The sequence below is a fragment of the Branchiostoma lanceolatum genome, chromosome 1 (genome assembly GCF_035083965.1).
Source record: "Branchiostoma lanceolatum isolate klBraLanc5 chromosome 1, klBraLanc5.hap2, whole genome shotgun sequence".
Classification (NCBI taxonomy): Eukaryota; Metazoa; Chordata; class Leptocardii; order Amphioxiformes; family Branchiostomatidae; genus Branchiostoma; species Branchiostoma lanceolatum.
In genome coordinates, this window is record NC_089722.1 from 26,920,822 (window position 1) to 26,942,367 (window position 21,546).

Genomic DNA, 21,546 nt, shown 5'->3' on the forward strand with positions numbered 1-21,546 from the left:
CGATTAAGCAACTGCTACAAAGCAGCAACTAGTCGGAGGGGCTTGTAGCATTCATTTCTGTCAACGACATACCTGGCAATACGCCCATCTTACTATCAGTGTTAGCAATACTGAAAACACACTCAATGAAAACACTGCAAGTTTTACCTTGTTGGAAAATAAATCACTGATCCTGTGGATAAATCTGCTTTTAACTGTTCCTGTTATAATGATTACTGATGTGAGCAAAGCATAGTTACTGTACTGCAGTGGCGGGTAAAATATGACTGAATCGCAGACATCATGTGAATTACCACATAACCAGGACACCGCATCATAGAACTGGTGGTTGCACGCCATAAAAACGGTAGTAAACTTGGAACAGGGCATTTTACTTTGACCCATTCCTGTCACCCCATTAGTTAGCATATGTCAGCTACATTCTTATTAACAGTAGCTCTTATTCATTCGCATGCCACACTGTAAGCATATTTCAACTAACTTGAAGAAACATTACACAACTATGATTCATTGGCTCCAAATAAAACTTTCTGTATTTGATGGTACCTAAACAACCTCAACTGCTCTTTAAAAATATAGAAATTAATTAAAATATTTACTACCACATAAAATGCAGCAATGTAGGTTCAATCAAATTCTGAGGCAATAAAATCTACCTCAAGTAATAATTTTTGAAAATAAATGACTGTTAATGTCCAGAATGTTGCAGTGCTTCTGTGTAGCAAAGAGAACAAATCAACACAATTCCATAATCTCTAATTTCATCTGGAATGGGTAACTGATAGGGATATTTTGAAATGTTGTTATCATTACTGTGACAGTCTTGATAGAGTGATCTCTTGGGCTTTCGTAATTTCCATCAACAGACCAAAATCATCTTCCAAATTATGTACCACAACCACTACCCATATGCAAGGACATCATGACAATGTGGGGTCACAAATGCAATAGAATTTACCCTAAATTTGTTTGCAGTAGATTGTACAATGGCTTGCAGTGATTCGGTAATTGGAAAGTGTTCTGGAAAGAAAAGAATGGCAAATTTGCATAATGGACAAAAATACAGTAGAAAATGATCTGTTACTATTACAGTAACAATAACAGCAACACCAAGAACCAAACAAGTCTGAAATATATTTTGTTATATGCTTCATAGCTAACAGACATAGTAACTGATAAAAACACAGCTCAGTCATTTGGTACTTCATTCAATTTTTCATAAGCATCCAATCCATAGCAGTTCCAAAGTTACCTATTTTCATAAGGTGCAAACATCTATCTCTATCAAAAAGTCTGACGCAAACTCCCTGTTACATAACACATTTCTGTTATATCACTACATGAAAGTTTCATAGAATCCCTTGTGTGATATGAACTTTAAGGCGCAGCCAGATATTAGATGCTATTGGGATGGCTGTTACAATCTCAGCAGTAAAATGCAATGATATAATAAATTGCTTGTGAAAATATATTCAAATGTGTGCATATGTGAGTGTGTATGATTGGAGGAGGCTTTGCTCTGTTTATCATTGCTGTAAAATGAAATAAAATAAAATATGTAACAATTAATTGAAAGCAGTCATGGTTCTCAGGCTGATTTTTCCCTACTACAACAGCAAAGGCAAACCTAAGAACAGTCGTTTAGGCCATCAGGAAGGGTTCTACAAAACTTGAGAAATGAAGAGGCAGTTTCTAACATTGCTATTGTCTATTTTTCTCTGTCTGTCTAAGAAATAAGTAAGTCTCCTACAGAAATCAAAATACAATCCATTTCGTCATCTTGATGCAACAACATTGGGTTTGTTGTCCAGGCCTCAACAGAGTTGTTTCCACTGTCAGCGATGATAAAAAACATTTCATCAATCATAAACTTATTCTATAAGTTTGCATAAAAAACAGATCGCCTTCAAAATAGCCCTGACAAGACATTTATTTTTTAATATATACTAAGGTAATAGTTATGCAATATGTAATCATGAACAGAGTCAAGAATATTTCACCAGTCATATGGGACAAAGTGAAAGACAGAAATTCAAGTATGGTAAATCATAGCTGTTCAAAGTGTTCAAATGGCTCAGTGCATGAGTGCAAAGAAACAGGATCTAAAGACACAAAGTGTATCTTCAAAACTGAAAAAATGCATCTGACCAATAATTCTGAATTCTTGATAACTTCATCTCAATCAAATACATGCAGTTTGTATAGAGCTAAATGAATGTTATATGCTGTATGCCCCCTCTCCTACTATTTCCAACATATGTATTTTCCAAATTAACTGAATGGTCAACATTAGTATATATCTGAAATAAATTTAAATGCACATTTCTAAAAGTTTGCCTTTAGGGTGTATTCTTCCACTGACTTTTAACTTTCAAAAAGACCTTTTAGTCAAACTCTACTATCACCTGAATCAATAAAACTTCAATTGAGACAAAATTAAATTCATTCAAAGGTGAACGGAAAAAATCTGTGACCTTAACAACACTCTTTACCTGGCAAAAACTCCATCACTCAATATTCCAAAGCCATTATTTGAGCTATTTCTTGAGTCAGTGGTGCAAACGGGTCATCATAGTGCGATAACAGTCCACAAAAAAATGTCGTAAAATTCTATGTAGTCAAAATCCAATCATCTTCAAAACCACTTAGGTGCCTTAACTTGTGGGGTTATGCATGAAAATTGCAAATTAAAGTGGGACTAAATCATTTTAGAGCAGTTATGAGCTTGAGACCCTCCTTTGTGACCTTTCCGTACCATCATTGCAGACCGATTGTGCAAACGTGAAGGCTGTACTGAAAGCAAACAGCTCTTACACTTCTAGATTCTGCTCCAATGTATAAGTGAGATGTCTCTACCTGACTTTAAGGTATAGTGACAATGACAGAACAAATTTCATCCGAGTCATTTCCTGTACCGAGATCTGCATGCAATTTGCTTTTTGGACTTCTGATCCTCATTTCCTTTGACATTCTGGGAAAGAGTGTTTGATAAGCATCTCTCTTCAATGACAACATGAGAGTGTTGGAAAATCCCATGCAATTTTTTCTTAATGCATAAAATTATATACGAACATGGTTTGGAACAAAAATCAGTGCCATGTTTTAATAGCAAATGTACTTTCTTTAACTTCTCCACTTCCATCTGCACTTAATGATAAAGGAAAAGAAGACCAAACTCTCTTCTAAGTGTCTGATGTCAAAAAAATGACAAATTGAATATATTGTGTCGAAGTAGCAATAAGCACCAAATAAATGCATGCCCTTTGGTTCTACTCTTTTTAAGTGCTGCTAACCCTTTCCACCTACACAAAATAGAAGCCTTGAAAGTAATTCTTATTAGCACAAATTAGCATACGAACCAGACAGGCCTATAGAAAACTCCAATCTATAAAGCAATATTGTACCACCTTTCATAAACATGCACAATTTGGGATGACAGAAGGTAAACCTAATCAGACCAAATGAAATACACATTAAATTTGACACTTGATATTGGCAAAAATCAATACAAATTGATGTGACATGCTGCAGCAAACATGGCACTAATCCGGTTATTATTATACCAATGTGCCAATACCAGTTTTACTGTGTTCACCTTGGCAATCATTTGATGAGAATTGACAGGATTAACAGGCATACATTCTATTCTTCAATGAAATTTTGAAGATTAGAAGAGTGACCAAGTTGATTGTAAGTATCATTGACTTTCAAAGGCAATTTCTACCAGATGTTTTGACAACCAATAAAAGTGTCATATATCCTACATGAAACTGAAATTGCCATTGACTGACAAGCATAGATACAACATGGATACCTGGAGAAAAAAATTCATTAAAAGTCATAAGTCTATGAAGCATAATATCTTAAGCAATAAGTTCACATACCTATAGAATGTCCACAATTTAGAGCACAGTTTGAAGGTCCATTCAAAGGGTGTAGAAAGGTTGGCAAGCCAGCAACAAGTTCAAGGGTCACATGCAAAAAACAACAACAAGAGACTAATTAGATACTTCATAACACACAAATCATACTAGATATTTCAAAATTGTTATGACTTATGAAAAAATTGCTCAATTTACTCATTTTCCAACTTAAGCTCTTCAAAAACTATTGGGGTCAAAAGACATACATTTTTGGTTACATTTTGTGGGTACAGAGTAGGCTTTAACCTTCGAAATTTTGCTGCATTCTTCAACCACACTCTAAGACAGAAGAAAAATGTCCAGACTATGCATGATGTACAAAATGACTAATAAACAGGTGGACGTACGGACTGATAAGTATCTAATATCAGCTCAGAAAAGTACAAGAAATAGTCATGCCTTCAAGTACCAGACTTTCAACCTAGGATTGATGTGTTCAAAAATTAAGATTGGAACCAAGTACTGTAGTCGTAGAGGCATCCTCATTAGATAGCTTTAAACAATGCATGCAGTTAGATATGCAAAGGTTAGATGTGACAGGTCGTTCGGTGTAATGTAACCAGCTGCTGTCACGCCGCATGCCTGCAAAGTTGGTGTGTTACGTCGATGGGCGGTTATACCGGCTATATCTGATACAGATACAGAGCACCATTCTGTCAGTTGCAGATGGGCTCACACAAGTTTAATGGGCAATCGCTTTTTGAGACCCAAAGACCAACTTTAGATAGTAGGGCTCATAAAAATGAAACTTACAGTGTGTTGTGAGCTTCCAGGTCGTAGTGGGACCTTTAGAACATTTTCCTAATGTTTCTATAATGACTTTTTGATGGACATGCAAGATCACAATAATCTAAAATATAGCATGGTGGAGATCTGTCCACTTTGCAAAACACTTAATACTTTATGGTTTGTTATCCTTGTTGAGAGCTACAAAGAAGCTAACTGTAACATCACAGTGGACTTTGTCCATCCTTAAAAAGTTTGTACTACCATGTTCAGTGATGGATATAAATTATACCAAAGGTAGAAGAAAACAAAGTTGGACAAAATTTGATACTTGAAGTTTTACTTTTGATCTCCAACATATATAACACTAAATGGGATTCATGAAAAATATTAAGACTTTCATAACATTTTACATCTGAATTGCAATTAAGCACTATCTTAAAGCCTTGTCCTATTTCATGGAAAATGCTGCTGTTTAAATCTACTCATGAGCGACCCTGAAATTTTGCAATGGCATAAATCATCACTTTTCTATGTAGTCCGAGGCAAATTGTTAAAAAGGTCAATACTAGAAAAGTGTACTGGATGTTGCAAAACATTATCTAAAACACTGAAAATTTGCCGGATCCTTACATTTTCTTGGAGATTACGAGAGGGCATATACAGTAGGTTAAAACTCTTTAAAAAAACAAAACTGGGCAACAAACTCAGCCTACAACCCTTTTTTGTACTGATTGGTTTCCTATCAGTGATCATGCAGGCAGCACATATAGAACTGTTGTGGAGAAACTGACTGAATTGATGCCGTTGTGTTCTACATACAGAAAGACCTCCCTATCATTGGTGGTTCCCTGAGTTAATGAAATCTCACATAATAACCCCAGCGTTGGCCTCGTCAATTCTGCAGTCCAGTAAAGTGATTCTAGTTTTACTGCAGCCAGCTTACAGCATGTTGAAAATCACCCGACGGATGACTATTGTAGGGACTGTCTTCATGTTCATTACCATAAACAAGAGGAAACCTCACCGAATTCAATACCAGTCGTAACATACCTATTCTGCCTTTTCTTATCAGTCTTATAGCCCGGGTATAATAAACGTGGTAATTCAGTCCATAAAAACTTGTCAAGGCAGGATGAGTGGAACAATTTGGCTGCTTTGACGATGACATTTGACCATGGCTGACATCATAAAGTCCTTTACGAGATGAACACAGATCAGGGTAATGTAGTAATGTATGTGAACAGGAAGGCCAGGGTGTGGGGGTGTGGGGGATAAGTAAATGATGCAATGCACTTCCTGGTAGCAAAAAGAACACATAAACATAAAAGACGAGCAGAGGCTGTTTATTTACTGACAAATGTTCATTGGACATAGATGCAAGAGTTATCATTTCACAGTAACATATGAATGTTTGCAAGTTTCGATGCAGAGTACATGACAATTTGCAGTCTCTGACTTGATATGCAGCTCAATCAGTTGAGCTCAAAAACTTCCACGGATTACAGAGAATTTTCAATTTCAATTTCCTAGTGGCAATTCAAAGCCAATTACCATCGCCCATACAACTACAGAAACTGTTATCAAATTCTAAGCATTCTGCAGATAGTCAGCCGGAGTTTCAAACAGACTTATTTCAAATTACACATCATACCCCCTGCACGCAGCCCAAAAGCTCTTCCTTGCCCATGGGATTTACATTTGGCGATGGTGTTACATTGAAGGTTACACCTCAACATAACCTTTGACTTTTTCGTGGCTTGTCTTGGCCTCAGTGCGGCTGATTTCAATGCATCAAGGAGAAAGGCCTGCCCTGAATGAAACTCTTTCAATTCCTAGAATATCAGGAGTAAATCCTGATGACATCCAATCCACAACCGCACAGTACGTAGAAGTTTTCCGCAAGCACAAAGTCACACCAATTTCAGATTTGAAGTAGGTTTGAAAATCTACATTTTCTAACTCAATATGTTAACAGAAAGCTAGGTGGAAATCAAACCTAGCTTATCAAATACATTAAAAGTATTTTTCACAAATCTATACATACATTAGTCATTAGTGTACATCATGATCTATCACTTCACCATCGTTCTACCACATGCACATTAGATACCTTCTGAATAATATATTCTGTGACTTCCGCTTAACTGTTTCAATGCCCCATTGTAATGGATTACCTTTTAAAAGGGTGCTAAATGTCCTTGAAATATCAGTTCTCTGACCCAGTTTTAATGGTCTCTAAATGTACAGATTGTTGCCTGTGACATTTTTACAACACCCTTTGGAGTGAATGGGGCAATTGGAATTTACATTTTTGAAAGCATTGCTTGTAAAATATTCCTATCAAAAGGCTGTGATGTACCTCAGCCATTTGTCATAAAACTGGGTGCAATGAAAGGTTCAAGGAATATTTTGACAGCTTAAAATCAAAGTGACATGCACAAGGACAAATGAAGATTTCTTATCAAAGTACTAACAATGAATAAAGTTACCAATCAGGAAAACAAAGGAAAGATTTTTTAGTTAGTACTTCTAAAATGCTGCTACTCAAGTCTCTGTAAAGAGGCATTTTTTCCTCAAGTCATTAAGTTAAAGAATTTGATTTTTAAAATTTTGTAATGGACAATAAACTTAACATTGTATCAATTCTCTGCAAGTTTAGACACAATCCTGCCATTATTTTAGAGCTAGAAACTTTCATTTTGTGGACGTCATAAGCACTATCTATTATATAAATTAAACTTTTTTGTTTTCAAGCAAACATAATGGACAAGTCATGTGAATTATGGCAAGTCAAAGCAACACAGCTATGTGTGTATACTCACTCCCTCCCCCTGACAAGCTTTCCTGAAATCTAGAGTGTATAACTGCCTTTTTACAGTTTGCTCCAGATACGTCATTAGTAATCATTGAATTCCCTTGAAGGCTCAGTTACCCCATTTACCACTTTTCTTTACTGACCACCATAATGGTTAACACCCAGTTAAGGGTATACGTATAAGTGGAAGGGTGCCAGAGCCCATTCTCTTCAATTTTCCCAACTATAGCATCTGACGGTCCAGTCTCTTATCTTCATGCAGATGGTGTGCAACATAGGTGTACTTGGGTTCGTCGACTTAGCAAGTAGAAACAGGGTAACCTTTGTGTGGAGCCTGGGTTGAGGGAGGGATATTTGGTATCCCAAGATCAGTAGTTATGAGTGGGAGGTTTAAGATGCTGCCCTTTTGGCGAAGCTTCCTGGGGCGAGAAAGTATCAAGCAGTGAGATGAGTGTGATCAGCAGATGGCACAGATGCAGGGCAGTGTGGAATCTTTTTGTCTGGTATGCTAACATTCAATAGTCTAGTGAAAATGTCTCAGGGTCAGGACGTCATGCCCAGACTTGGGGTATTGACCCTGGACTTTTAGTAAGTTTGGTTAAGGTTACCTTATGCGTCTGACTCTGTACAGCAATTTTGAATAATGATATGCTATCAAGGGGGTGGGTAAGTTTTCCATTATTCATGATCTACATGTAACTGTGAATTAGGACAAACTGGTACTGAGTGTGCAGCATTTATCTTTAACAGAAAGTGGATGGCATTCTTTCAAAATAGTTAAAATAGCATTAGCAAATCAATCAAAGAAAACATTGCCATGAAAGACCTTTGTGTAAATCAAGTTTTCACTTCCCACAACTAAAATCTACAAGAACACTTTGAACAAAGACATCCACAAAAATCCTCTACATGATATTAGTTCAAAAATATTAGTAAGACAACCATGAAGTATAAGTCACAAAAAATGTATTTCGTATCTTTGTACAACATTATCAGTTCTAGGAAAGTGATATAATCTCATTTTAGGAAATTCTTTTATAAATCTATTAATATTCATATATCAACATTGACATAAAAAACTTCCCGAAGATTTTATACGTATTGAATATCATCCAATAACGTCAAGTTAAACACCCCAGGTCATAATTCTTTCACCCATGTAAGAACAGAAGCTCTAAAGCCATGTTGCGGACAATGTGAAATCATATTGAAATCTGCAATTTGGTGCCAAAATTAAGCAGATTAGTATCCAATTACAGAAGGATGAAAAAGTAATCTTTGAGCAGTTCGACTGACAGAAAATTAATGGGATTCCTGTGGCGCAGTCATGTGGTCGGCTTCCGACTTCCATTTACTCTACCCCAAGATTTGGCTGTAATCATAATTCTTAAATCTATGCCAGTCAATTCCTCTTGCTGCAGCAACAAGTTACATTATATTGTTCATCCTGAACAAAGGAGTTCATTCAACTACATTGGTAAGCTACTGCTACTAAGTTTTCTACCTTTGGTATAATTTATATCCATCTAGTGAGCTAGAAATGAACTCATTCTAATTGGAACAAATTATCATTGACTTTTTATATATCTTATATGACAAACAAATTAGATGTGAAAAAAAACAGAGAGCAGTGACTGTCATATATTAATAAAGTATGTGTACCCTATTAGCCTCGGAATTACATTTAGTTACTTCATAGTATGTTAAACTAGTTTACCAAAGTTGATAAGTATAAGACATATGAGGTACATTTGTGGTATATATTAAGAAAAGCTATTATGAACTAAAACTGGATCCCTTAGGAATTTCTCATTACTTGAACAAAGTTAGAATAGAATGCTTTATTTTGCGCTTGATTTATATGAAGCGATAAGATTGGGCAATTGTTTTTCATCAAAGTGGAAGCCAACATAGTGATAAATTAGAACAATTTGTCGGAAATGCAAGAGAAATCCCACAGCCCAATCCAGGTCTATTTAGGAGTCTTTTGCTATGGTGTGAAAATACATCAAATTCTATTAACATTCTGATTTGCACTGTTGGCTTTATAATGATTCACATACATCTCATATGAAAAACAAACCAACACATTCAAACATCTCATCAAAGCATTGACTTATTTGGAAAACATCACCAAACAAGTGTAATATTTTGCCATTTTCTGATATTTACAATCAGTCTAGATGTCTTTTTGTCAAGCGTCTAATAATGTTACATCACATTAGAAAGAAGCCAGTAGACTAAACCCCTGCTGTATTGCGATTGCCCAACTGTGTAGCCCAAGGGCTGTATAATAGAAATGTAGATGGCACAGCTCTATACAATAAAAGAAAACATAAAAAGAGGTCCAGAAAGACAACAAAGGAACTCAGTTGATCCTTCTTAACATCATCTTCACCCCCCACCCCCAATCAATGATACCTGGGTCATACTTCCAACTGAGCCATAAGTGCCACCTTCTATACCCTTTTCCATTAGTAGCAGAAATTACTTTGCCCTAAAATAAGAGCAAGGAAGTGTATTTCCCCGACCTCAGTCTGGCCAATCTGCCGACTTGCATGAGCATAAACGTCCGGTCCAATAAGAGGACTACACAGAGTTCATAAGTCTCCTTTGTGCGCGAGCTTGTAGTGTCACGATGATTGAGCGTCGGGACAGCAGGCAGGATTGCGGCAGCCTGATATGGCAAATGTTCCTCCGTTGGGACGTACAAGCCATTCCCACAGGCTTCATTACTGTGTAATGACACCCTCGGAGGGATAGTTAAGCCCTGATGAGCCAACTGATATTTCACTTCCAATCTACCATGTGGCTAAAACACAGATGCCTTATCTTTAGAAAGAGACACAATGCTAATGGATGGCCAGATCTGGTTAGCTCCAGATTGCCACAAAAATTTAGGATACATTTACTCCTAGGAAACAAAAAAAAAGAACATCCTACAACATTCAATTAGAGGTAATAATAAGATCCGGTTTCTAAATTCACTGCATGGTGTTAAGTTTGCTCTCCACTATTTACCCTAGCCTGATACAATTAGTCAACTGTAATCATTAAGAGACTTATAGTATTTTTGAAGAGTGAATAAAATAGCACCTACTGCGACACAACAATGAACTCCGCTTACATTCCAAACACGAACAGCCACCTTTATCAACACTGAGGGGTAATGTTAAGTCCAGCAAATACCCCGGAATAGCCGTAATGCAATTTCACCAGCAGGGACCTTAAAGTGCCCTAATTGATATGTTGTTGAGGAGCGCATGATCCCTAGTATGGCCACAGCGGGGAATGGTATTGAATACCCAACAGGTCTCCACTTTCAGTCATCAGGACAATTCTGGCATCGATAGTTCTTTTCTTGAAGTGACTTCCGTCAGGGTGTTAGTAAACACATGCAGCACCTTGTCATTGCAACACAAATGCAGATTCAATACAAGTGGGAGACTGGTCTCCTTTTATAGGTTTATTTTTCATCAGATTATGTACTATTCTTTAACTTGGAAAAATGCTGTGTCAGCTCAGAAAAAGGGAATTTATAACTGACAAACAACAGAACAACAGCCAAAAAAATTATTTCAAGTTTTTACTTCTGACAAGAATTCAACGGGATTGTAACTAAAAGAAATGAAATGAAATAGGACCACAGTGGGAGGGAGGACGTGGTGAGATGCGTGTTGTCTTAAGCACTTTTACTGGCATCTGTCTATGACTTGAACTAAGGAGCAGTTTTTACTTTAATTTGTATTATATCACGATTCTTGCTAAAAAAAGTTTAACATGGAATCATGCAATGTTATAAATCCAAAAAGGATTAGATTTTGTTCAAAGTGCATGCCTAGCCTTATTTGGAGTTTGCAAACACTTTCCTTTTTTTCCTATCCTATATTCACAACCTACATTAAAATTTTCCCCTTCATCAGAATGGTACAATCAAGCATATTGAAAAAATGGAGTAATGTGTCCTGCTCTAGTTGTCAATCAATCAATCTTTACAAAGGGAAGGATGATATATTGAATATACTGAACTGGCCCATGGGCAGATTTGGGGGATCTGGTAATAGAACTATAGATTAGACAATGAAAGACGTACATCCAATCATAACATGCCGTCACTAAGTCGTTCAGAATATCTTCCCCTTCAGCATTTCATCTAATTTGGGAAGGAAAAGAGAAACCAATAAAGGCACTTTTTAAAACAAAGAGGGATGGGTAAGGGATTCTATTTTTTTAAATGTGCCCTTCTATATTAGTTTTGTATATAATTCTGACTGGGCCTAATGTGCTTTCTATTAGTATATTGTTTGGTATGTTTGTGGGAATTTTGAATACCAAATGAAAGGAAGATTTGTTAAGATTTAGAATCATTGACCCAGATCCATTTCTTTCCATGCTGCTAAGGATTGGCAAAGTTTGAAACTTGATGGAAAATGCCCCTGTAATAAATGAACAAAATGCAGATACACTGCAAAATTCACTATGTGGTTCTGAAGGGTAATACTATGTCAAGCACTTTTTCTTCACAACTGGTTAGTCTTTCACAAATTTGTTTCCTCTGAGCAGTCTTGTCACCACTGCAAATGCCTGTTTTCTGCTGCTTTTAAAATTAGAGATCTATACACAAAATAGGTGTACAATAAAGAACAGCTGTAGTTTCAGCACCCTGGGCAGGTACAACCAGGCTCTAACCCACAAACCACAAAGCAATTATGCATAAATGCATGCATATCAACATATTATTTGAAACAGTCATACAGTATATCTTATTAGATGTTTTCTGTTAGTTAATACTCATTCTCACATTGTACTCATCATACCTCTAGATGTTACTATCGTTTATCATCTATGTTTGTGTATCAACCAAAATACATGTGCAGCACCAAAGATAATGTAGGACAGTTGCTTATAAGATGGCAGGTGGAATCTACAGTATATTGCAGCTACATAATATTATACATCTGGATGGCAGGGAAATGTGAGGACAGTATTTTCCTACCTTGAAAAAAGTTAAAACAAATAGCTGGGCATATACTTGCAAATCATTTGTAGGACAAACATCAGTCCGGATTGGGAAAAAAAATTTGGGGTGGGGGCAGGTTTGTTGGGAAAATTAGTATCAGTGAGAGTTCCAATGTGGGCCTTAAAAGTCAAGACAGCCATTTTTCTGCCTGTATTTCAAATTGAGCTTCCTCAGAGATTGGCCTTTCATTCCATTTTTAAAACCTATTTTCAGCTGAACTAACCAATAAATACAGCGCAATTGCAATAGAATTAGTCCCAAGTATTGGAAAAACAACATTTTTTACGTCTCACTTTACAAGATTGATGGAGATGGTAGTTAAAATGATTGTAAATTGTTGCCACTTTCATAATTACGTCGGGTGAACATCTATTGCTGATTCAGAGTGGTGAATATTCCACTCCTACACACTCCTACCCTCTCTGGCAGACAGCACTCCTGCTGATCAAATAAGCTAGCAATCTATATCTTACCCATAATTTCAGTTATGGAAATGATATCCATCTGGGCACTGCCAATGTGGGAAATGCCTATGCATTAGCATTATTGGAATATTGGTGGGTCTTGGATGGAAAGTACTTCGGCCCAAGGCGCCTCGTGAAATTGGCATGCATGACCTCACCCGTGGTATTGCCGCACTGTAGGCAACATACGACACAGATGCCAATTAGGGGACTTGAGCCCACCGCAGACACAACCAAGGTAAACCTTCATGGCATCAACTTAATCTACCCAAGTTTGCGCTGCGGCATTCATGGATTGCGACATCTTGCAATTGCAGCCAGGCCAAAATTGCTGCGGCGAGTCCTTAAAATTCCTCCTGGCTGGTCAAAGATTACCCAATAAATGGTTGAATGTGCACAGTGGTGCAGGCCCCCCATTAGCACACAAATAGTATATATTATACAGAGTGGCGAAAGCAATATTGATTAGAGCTTCCTTGTTAGTTTGCACATCCAGCCCAGCCCTGGCTCCAGCAGGCTCAACATAAGCAATTTCCTACCAAGAAGGGAAAGTAATATGCAAGTTTTACTAGTCTAAACTCTCTGGGATAAAATTCTTCAAAATGCAGATATTTTGAATGGCAAGAACTGAAGCATTGCCATTTACCACTTTTTTCCTTCATTTATATATGCCACGGAGATACGGTGATGGTATGTGTAGAAAAGGCACCAACTGACACATAAAATTAATGCCAAGTGGGAATTACACCAGAAAGCCTGTTGAGAATAGAGCAGAAAACAATACAGGCAGCCCTGAATTTTCATTACTGGAGATCTTGACAGGGCTGCTTTGCATGGCTCAAAGTATGCCCAGATCAATACTCATCAAATGTAAACGCGAATGCATGCAACAATGAGGGGGAACAAATTCTCGTCCTGAAGGTATATTATCAGAAATTGCCCTGCGTCGCCATCCATTTCTTACCGTGATGTCTTTCCATCTGAATGGTTGTCGTTTAACTACAGAAATTATTCATGCAATAAACCATGGGGGAGGATCAACACTGGATAGGGTGAGACCACGTAAGAGAAGGGGTGGGCAGCTTAGAAGCTTTTACTCGCTTGTCAGGTAGGATGAGCAACGAGGATCTTTTATGAACATGGCTAGAATTTTGAGTCTGGCTTAGAGATGTTTTGGATCTTGATGCAAGGAACTCATAATGCTGTGATACATGTCGAAATAGCTTGCCCCTCGGCACAATTTTCCCTGTCACAAAGGAAGTCAAATTAAGATTTAGTGGTTTCCCAACCAATATGCTCCAGCAACAGGCGAGGGCGTCTGGATAAAGCCGTTCGCACTTGTGCTGTGTGACACACCATCGTTGATGCTCTAACGACTCGGGGGGAAATATGTTCCGAGCAGATAAAGCCTTGTCAATTCAGAGCCGGATAAAAGGACAGAATGGGGGTGGATGGTAATGAGTAGGCCGGTATCAGCTATGTGGAATGCCCCAAGAGGAAACCAAGGGCTTCTGTAATCAAGAAAAACATTGAGTGGACCACTCGGTGGGAGGAGCCGTGGACACGCACTTTGCTCCAGCTAGCCAACCATGTGATGACCCTAGATGGTGCAGCAGCAACGAGAAAGGAGCGGTGCATCGTTTGTCGCATGTGCTGCACGGTGCAGCTCTACCCCTCCCATCAGGAAAGCTACCCCGAGTCGGTACCGACGGCACCTCGTGTGAGAAGGAGACGTTGTTAACTCACAAGGTGGCGGTCTAGACCACTTAAGTACTGGAGCATTCATAAGGACAGCCAGGATTGGCCTGCCTAGGCTTTGCAATCCTATCTTGGGCTTAATGACCTATTGACGAGGCAGCAGCAGACTAAATGTGACTGCATTTTGTAAGTACACATTCTTCTCCGTGGCTTGTGGGTTAGAACCTGGTTGTACCTGTCTAGGGTGCTGAAACTACAGTAGCTGTGGTAAAACCCTAGCATGGGCCTTCTCCAGTTAACCATGTGTGTAGGTAGAGAAAATCCCATGCATGTTAAGCAGGTTGGTCAGGAAAGGTCAGACGGTTCCTATGGCAGGCCATAAATAGGCTGACCCAGCACACTTCTTGCAAAATTAAGCAACAATTTGAGTGTAATACTGAGAGCCTTTGCCCCGCATCAGTTCTGCTGCCTTGCTCCATGCAGCACCTTGTGTGACAGAACTACCAAATTTTGCTGATCCAAATGTGTTATCAGTATGTAAGAATCTAAGAACTTATCTGCTTCGATACAGACCTTCCACTATTTACACTAAACCTGTAATGACGGACACGCTGCTAAATATAAGACGAAAGCAACGCCGGGCCCTTCCACCCTTTGTGTGGGGGAAACTGCAGATTCATCATCTTCATCGACTCCCAGCAATAGCTTCCAAAATTCAATATGGCATGAGAAATGAGGGCTGCATCTTAAAACAGTGCCTTGGACATGCTTTGTGAGGATGTGGGCACACCGTGCCCCAAACATTGGATAGAGTCAGAGCCCTTCCAAATGACCACTCTTAATAATTCATACATGGGATAATTAGTAATGATACTTGGATAAGTCAGGTGTTGTGATGGATAGTCTTGAGCTGGTGACGAATGGCTTTGTGATGCAGGTTACGGAACAAATGAGACTGTTTCGTAAGCAATTGAAATGCGAGATGCCGTCAACACCGCACACTAGGCTGCTTGATGGCAAGGCTGGGAAATGGCCTGGACATAAGCCTGTCTCCATATGTCTTGCTGGGCTGGTAGATGGGTGGACGTGCAGAATGTGACAATCTGGATTACAATGCGTCACTAAGAGGGGGGAGGGTCACTTTCGCTGCAAAGTCAAGCACGTGGAAACAAACCCGTATTTGATAGCTGTGTTTGCAGGCTCTGTTGCAAAAATGGAAAGATGACGGAAAAGGCCTTCAGCTTTAAAAATAATGCACAGGGCGTACACCTGCCTTGCAATTGTATGCATGTTTTGTCAATGGCATTTTATAGACCAAACCCTTTCATTACAAAAGGCTTGTTTTATTGAGTCATTGAACAAAGAGCTGCATTGGCTTAAATGTCAAGATTGGTAAATTGTGCCGGGAAGATCCCCTAAATTCTGGCTGCCCCTTTGGCATGCAATCACACACCGCTGCAGGCGCTTTTGTTGTGTCATTACGGCCGCTTCATGATGGATTTCTCCTGCCTCTCCACATTTTCACTGAAGACGGCCATTGCTCAAATCAATCGGCTAGGCCACACAGGCGCTCACGGTTTACGTCCCTTCTTAGATGTCGGATTCTCCTCAGCTGTCCATCCTCTCCTATCCACGCAACCTAATACTGCCACATCCGCAGATTTACAGTTCCGGGGTTCAGAGAAGTCCCCACGGGAGACATGAACAGCAACAAGCGCTAAATGAGACCGAACCGAATGATCAGCACAGGGATAAAATCCACCCCTTTATGCAAGTGCCATCGGGCAAACAGGGGAGATTTGTTGTGTTGTTACTAGATGGGTCAGGCCCCAGTTTCCAATAATCACAGTTGTGGCGCACAATCAAAAAGATGTAGCTGTGGGTGTACCATTCATGGTGAAATAGGGAGGAAACACGCCATATTAGTCATAAAGTAGCAGCCGGCTTACATCAGTAAGCTACAGCAGCCCTTGGCATTGTCCTAACAGCATGCAAATATACCACGTTAAAGGTAAAAAAAATCTTTACAAACAAGATCAAAACACGTTCTCTTACTTGAACATAAGGTTAAAAGCAATTCCAAAAATGATGCTGGTTATTTTGCTGCGTGCAACTGGATATTTCATTTGTTTTCTCAGCAAAGTAATAAGGTTACTATGTGCACCACTCTCTAGAAGCTGACCCTTTTGGGGGCTGACATACAAGATGCAACATCTACAAGTCAATTCGCTTATATAGCTTATGCTTTTGAGCTTTAAACAAAATATCAAGGACAAATGTCACCAAGTGGTCCCTGATGAATGGTTCCTGATCATGGAGACCTTTGACATCATTGACAAATAGTCTGAACAAAATCGTCAAGCTGTATTACAACCCTTCTCCTTCTTAGACACTGAATTCACTTTGCTTCAGGGTTTGGGTCACATCACCACAAATGTACCTCTTTACAATTCAAATTGAAAGCCTTAAAGCTGTTTATAAGTATTTTCATTAATCTGCTTACCAGAGATCAATTTTATATGTATGGTACAGTGACAAACATGAGACGATCAAGAGGCTTTGGATGATATTCATTATGCTCTCCCTTTCCCCATTCAAATGATGTCAGATATGTGTATTAGTAACTTGTTGGGACATCCCTGAATGAGAGTGTTTTTTAAACAGCTGCGACCAAACCTTAGGAAGGTGATTTCCTCTGTTTTGTACACTAGGGTGAAATAATGAACTGCAAAATAATTGATTTTCAGTTATATCCATAAAGATTAGAACAGGATATGACCTCATAGTACCAGTTACACAACATGTGAATAATAAAGAGAGGACTTTGCTCTGACTAAACAGAACACCTTAAAGTTTCATTTCTGAAAAAAAAATTATTTGCATCACTGAATGACAAAAATACATTTCTTTCATCTTGGGCAGATCCATACACTGGTGGTTTGGATAAGGTGTAACTAGGCTAAGCCTTATAAGAAATGGCTCATATTGTGAAGGGGTACGACCCAAAGAAATACAAACACCAAGTGTGAAGACAAAAAGTTTGTTAAGCACAGTAGGTGAGATGTGTTATCATACGGATCTACGCGGGCAGGGTATATCTCCTACATGCGGATTTGGGGTTGAATCAAGTGGTTTTACCCAAAAGGTCAGGGGAGCATGGTCTGCCCTTTCCCCAAGGGCAGTCCTGATGCGGCACACACCACACTAATCCTGCGGACGAACATTATCGATAGCTAGATTACTGCAAGGGGAGCTTCGATCCTGTGAGATGTCACACACAACCCAAAAAGGGTGAATAAGAATCCCCTTTTCACTTTGGCACAGCCCAAAAGGTTATCAGAGCGCTAACAGTGCAGGGTTACTTGTGGAGGAATGTGAGAGGGAGGGTAACAGGCTTTAAAAAGGTTAAAGGTCAAGTGAAGTCTGATATTGATGACTCAGATTATTCTGGTGACAGTGGGGCATTGCCTAAAGCTAGGTGTCATCAATGACTTTAAACTATTGCAAAGGTCAGGAAAGGACTACCACCTTATGTAAATCTTGGTAATCTTATAATCAATAAGGTCATCCGAACACTAGGCTAACAAATAAAGCAATATTAGATTACTATCTTTGTATTTAAAGCAATGCTGAAATGATTTCCTTCCTCAATTTCATCTCAACAATGATTATCATACTTAATCGTTTTAATTTGTTTGTTATTTTTTTTTTTTTAAACGGTTCTCAGTGGCAAATGTGCTAGATGTTGGCACATCGGCAACCAAATCCGTAGGGTGTTTTTGGCACCCAGTTCGACAGATTAGCCGAGTAGGCTCGGTGGGTGTCACTCCACCGTCCGGGAAGGTAGTGTAAAGTGCCTTTCCCAAGGGCACACCGTCGGGGCATGGTGAGTATCGAACTCGGGACCTACGGATTCCGAGTTCAACGCTCTAACCGTTACGCCATGCCGACGTCACATACATGTTTGTTATACAAAGCCTCATACATGCAAGTTTTGTCGCATTTTGGGCAGGATAAAAATGTTGTGAACTTAATGGTGAATTAATAATAAACATCAGAGTTACCGTTTTGACCCAACTGCCTCTTTCTGTTTTGGGGATCAAATCATAATCACTAAAGTTGCTATATACGGTAGGATGAAGGTTAAAATGATGCCGCCATTTTAACCTAACGTAGCTTTAAGCACAAAGATGCACTGAGGAAAGCGCTCCAGGAAAAAATTGCATAGGGAACCATTTTGCATTTCCTAGCAAATGTCATCCCCATTAATTACTGATCAGAATCGGGGAAGTACAATTTCATCCACCCCTGGGAGCTACTGTAAATTCCCGTTATTATTCACACAGCCATAACTCAGACAGGATGTACCAGGATTATATTTACGTGTTATCTTCATTTTCAAGGCCATGTAAAATGCGTTTCACTCTAGGGCTTCTACAACTCAACAAAGCTGCGGGTTTAGATGCACTTCTCCTTGCTTGATGTGTCTTGCACTGAAGATTAGAGTAAAAGGAAGTCGAGAGGGCTGTGGAGACAGCTGGAGTTTGTCATCATCTACCGGTATGGGTTGTATTTTTCACTTTCCTTTCAATGGTTATAATAATTCATGAACCAAAGCCTACTGTACTAAAACATCATTGCAGTGCCTTTTCACTTCTCAGGACATTATCAGCCATATGTACATGGAGCTAGAAGGTCCTTGCTTGTTAAGTATGGTTACTGTATTTCACATGTATGACTGAATCAGATCCTTCCTAGCCAAGCTTGTTTTTCTCGGCGGGTCATTAGCATCCCTCATGATCATGAGTTTAGCTTCTGACCTTTCAGTACAAGAGAATAGTATACTGAGGTAATTCAGTGGTTAGCAGGGTCAAATTGTTCCATGTAGCTCTCCTTTATTTGATCAAGGCTGACCTAATTGGATTGTATGCTAGAAGTAAGCCCCAGATGGCGACAAAGAGATCCAAATGTAACCACCATGGCACCTCCCCATCCATCCGGGCTGAATGTTTAATCGCATTTCAAAGACTGTCTAGGCCATTATGTTCATTCAACAACACGACGTCAAGATGTGTTACATGCTGGGAAACCTAAGCAACAGATTCAAAATGAAGACTTTCAACACCAAACATGGAATTTGATAATATTTACATTGCAATTTTTGGAGAGCACATTGTCAATTGAACAATTTAGTGTGACAAAAGCAGTATTCTTGGAAAGGCTTTTTTTCATCTAAGACATGATTCACAGATTCACATGATCATATAGAAGCAGCATTTCTTGGAAGGGACTATATGTAATGTATTACTATGACAGTATCTAAAAGATTTTTTTGTCTGCTGGCTGGATTTTTCAGCAATGTTGCTCTCACATTTAAATGGATTAAAACATGATAAGAGACACCATGCAGATACAGTTGCTCCGAAAGTCAGCATTTTCCATCAGTTGTTCTCTTTAAGATATCCTTAAGTCCCTGGCACCTATGGATAGAAAATCAGCGTAAGTCATCCAAAGTGGGGCCCGCTGATAGCATATCTTCTTCCAACAGGAGCATGATTTGCCATTAATGAACAAGTAATAACTATGTTACCCATCGGTCCTTGTAATTTCCCGAGCCTGTGGCCACAATAAACATGTCGTATAACAATAATCCATCACCAATATCCTAACCCATTAAGAGAGGGTTGATGTTTTAATGAGAGGCTTTTCCCGCTCTTGATGCAATTATGATCTTTGTGTAGTCTAGTCTTGTGAACCTCACAATCAGCAGGCACTGAAATATACATTTATACGGTGCAAATTACTGGAAAAGTTACCGTTAGAATGACAAACATTATAGTTGCAGCATCCTATGAAAAATGCATACTACTCAGACAAAAGATCCTAAAGCAGGACTGCTTTCTTTTTTTGAGTAACTTCCTTACTGAAGAAATTGATGACAGACTGAATCAATATGCACTATCAGCTACTGATATTTCATTTCGTCTCCAGAATTATGCATTGACCATAGATGAAGAACACGCATGTTGAGATATAGACATGGGGCCAGTCTATTATTCACTGACTTAACTGTCTTGCTCTTTCTCTTCATTGCTTATATATACTTCCTACAGTTCTGCTGGCTGAAGAGCAATAGTTATACATCTTCCACACATTGATGTCACAACTAATGAAACCAAAATCTTGTCTGCAAACTTTGCCACACTCTAATAAAGAAACCTGGAAGATTTATTGAAATTTACAAAGAACGATTATTTCTTCCATGTGATGTACACGTAATGGCGAAAAGTATGACTTTTTACGTCACTCTTTCTCATAACATAACCATGAGGTGGAACTAGGAGACCATCACTCCTTTCCACCAGGCTATTAACTTAACCCTAGGGTAGTCTTGCTGCCGCCAACACCATGCCTCACTGGCAATTGACATCAACATGTTGACGTGAAAATTCCTTAGGAACTTTTTTCCGGGCTCAAAACCCATTTAATGGCCCATTTTACAGCATCATCATAAAGTTGATGTGAAGTTTATGAGAGTAGACCTGTATGTTGAGCGACGATTAAGTATGCAACATCATACTCCGTATGCTTTCATAACCTTGACATATCAATAAGAATAAGTTTCTGCAATAATTTCATGTATCCTGAAGGTGTGGTTAAATCCATCAAGAACTATATACATGTAGATCTGAGATATATTTGACAGCTTGGGGGGGGGGGGGTTCTATCAATCTAATTTGCAGAGACAGTCTTACAAACTTGAGGGAGTTGGATTAAGGGAATTTATTACAATGACCATGCCTGTAGCACATATATACAGTTTAAATTATCACCAGCATCTATGAGTTTAACCCTACATTATTCTGGCACTAATATCAGAAGTATACTGGCTAAAAG

At 38.8% G+C, this 21,546-nt stretch overlaps 2 protein-coding genes across 7 annotated transcripts in view; one reads left to right on the plus strand and one right to left on the minus strand.

Moving 5' to 3' along the window:
• Positions 1–21,546, minus strand: part of LOC136445704 (serine/threonine-protein kinase Chk2-like) — a 145,258-nt gene that overhangs the window by 60,855 nt on the left and 62,857 nt on the right. The gene's annotated exons all lie outside the window — the stretch shown is intronic.
• The window catches only part of LOC136445665 (carboxypeptidase N subunit 2-like), a 53,272-nt gene that overhangs the window by 19,271 nt on the left and 12,455 nt on the right, over positions 1–21,546 (plus strand). The window contains exon 1 of one of the 4 annotated variants that reach the window (XM_066443801.1): positions 14,051–14,835. The exons of 2 other annotated variants lie outside the window; for them this stretch is intronic. The gene's annotated coding sequence lies outside the window, so the exon portion shown is untranslated. Of the gene's footprint in view, positions 1–14,050; positions 14,836–19,093; positions 19,210–21,546 lie in introns of those variants that run through there. One more of the 4 variants, XM_066443821.1, reaches the window with a different exon arrangement.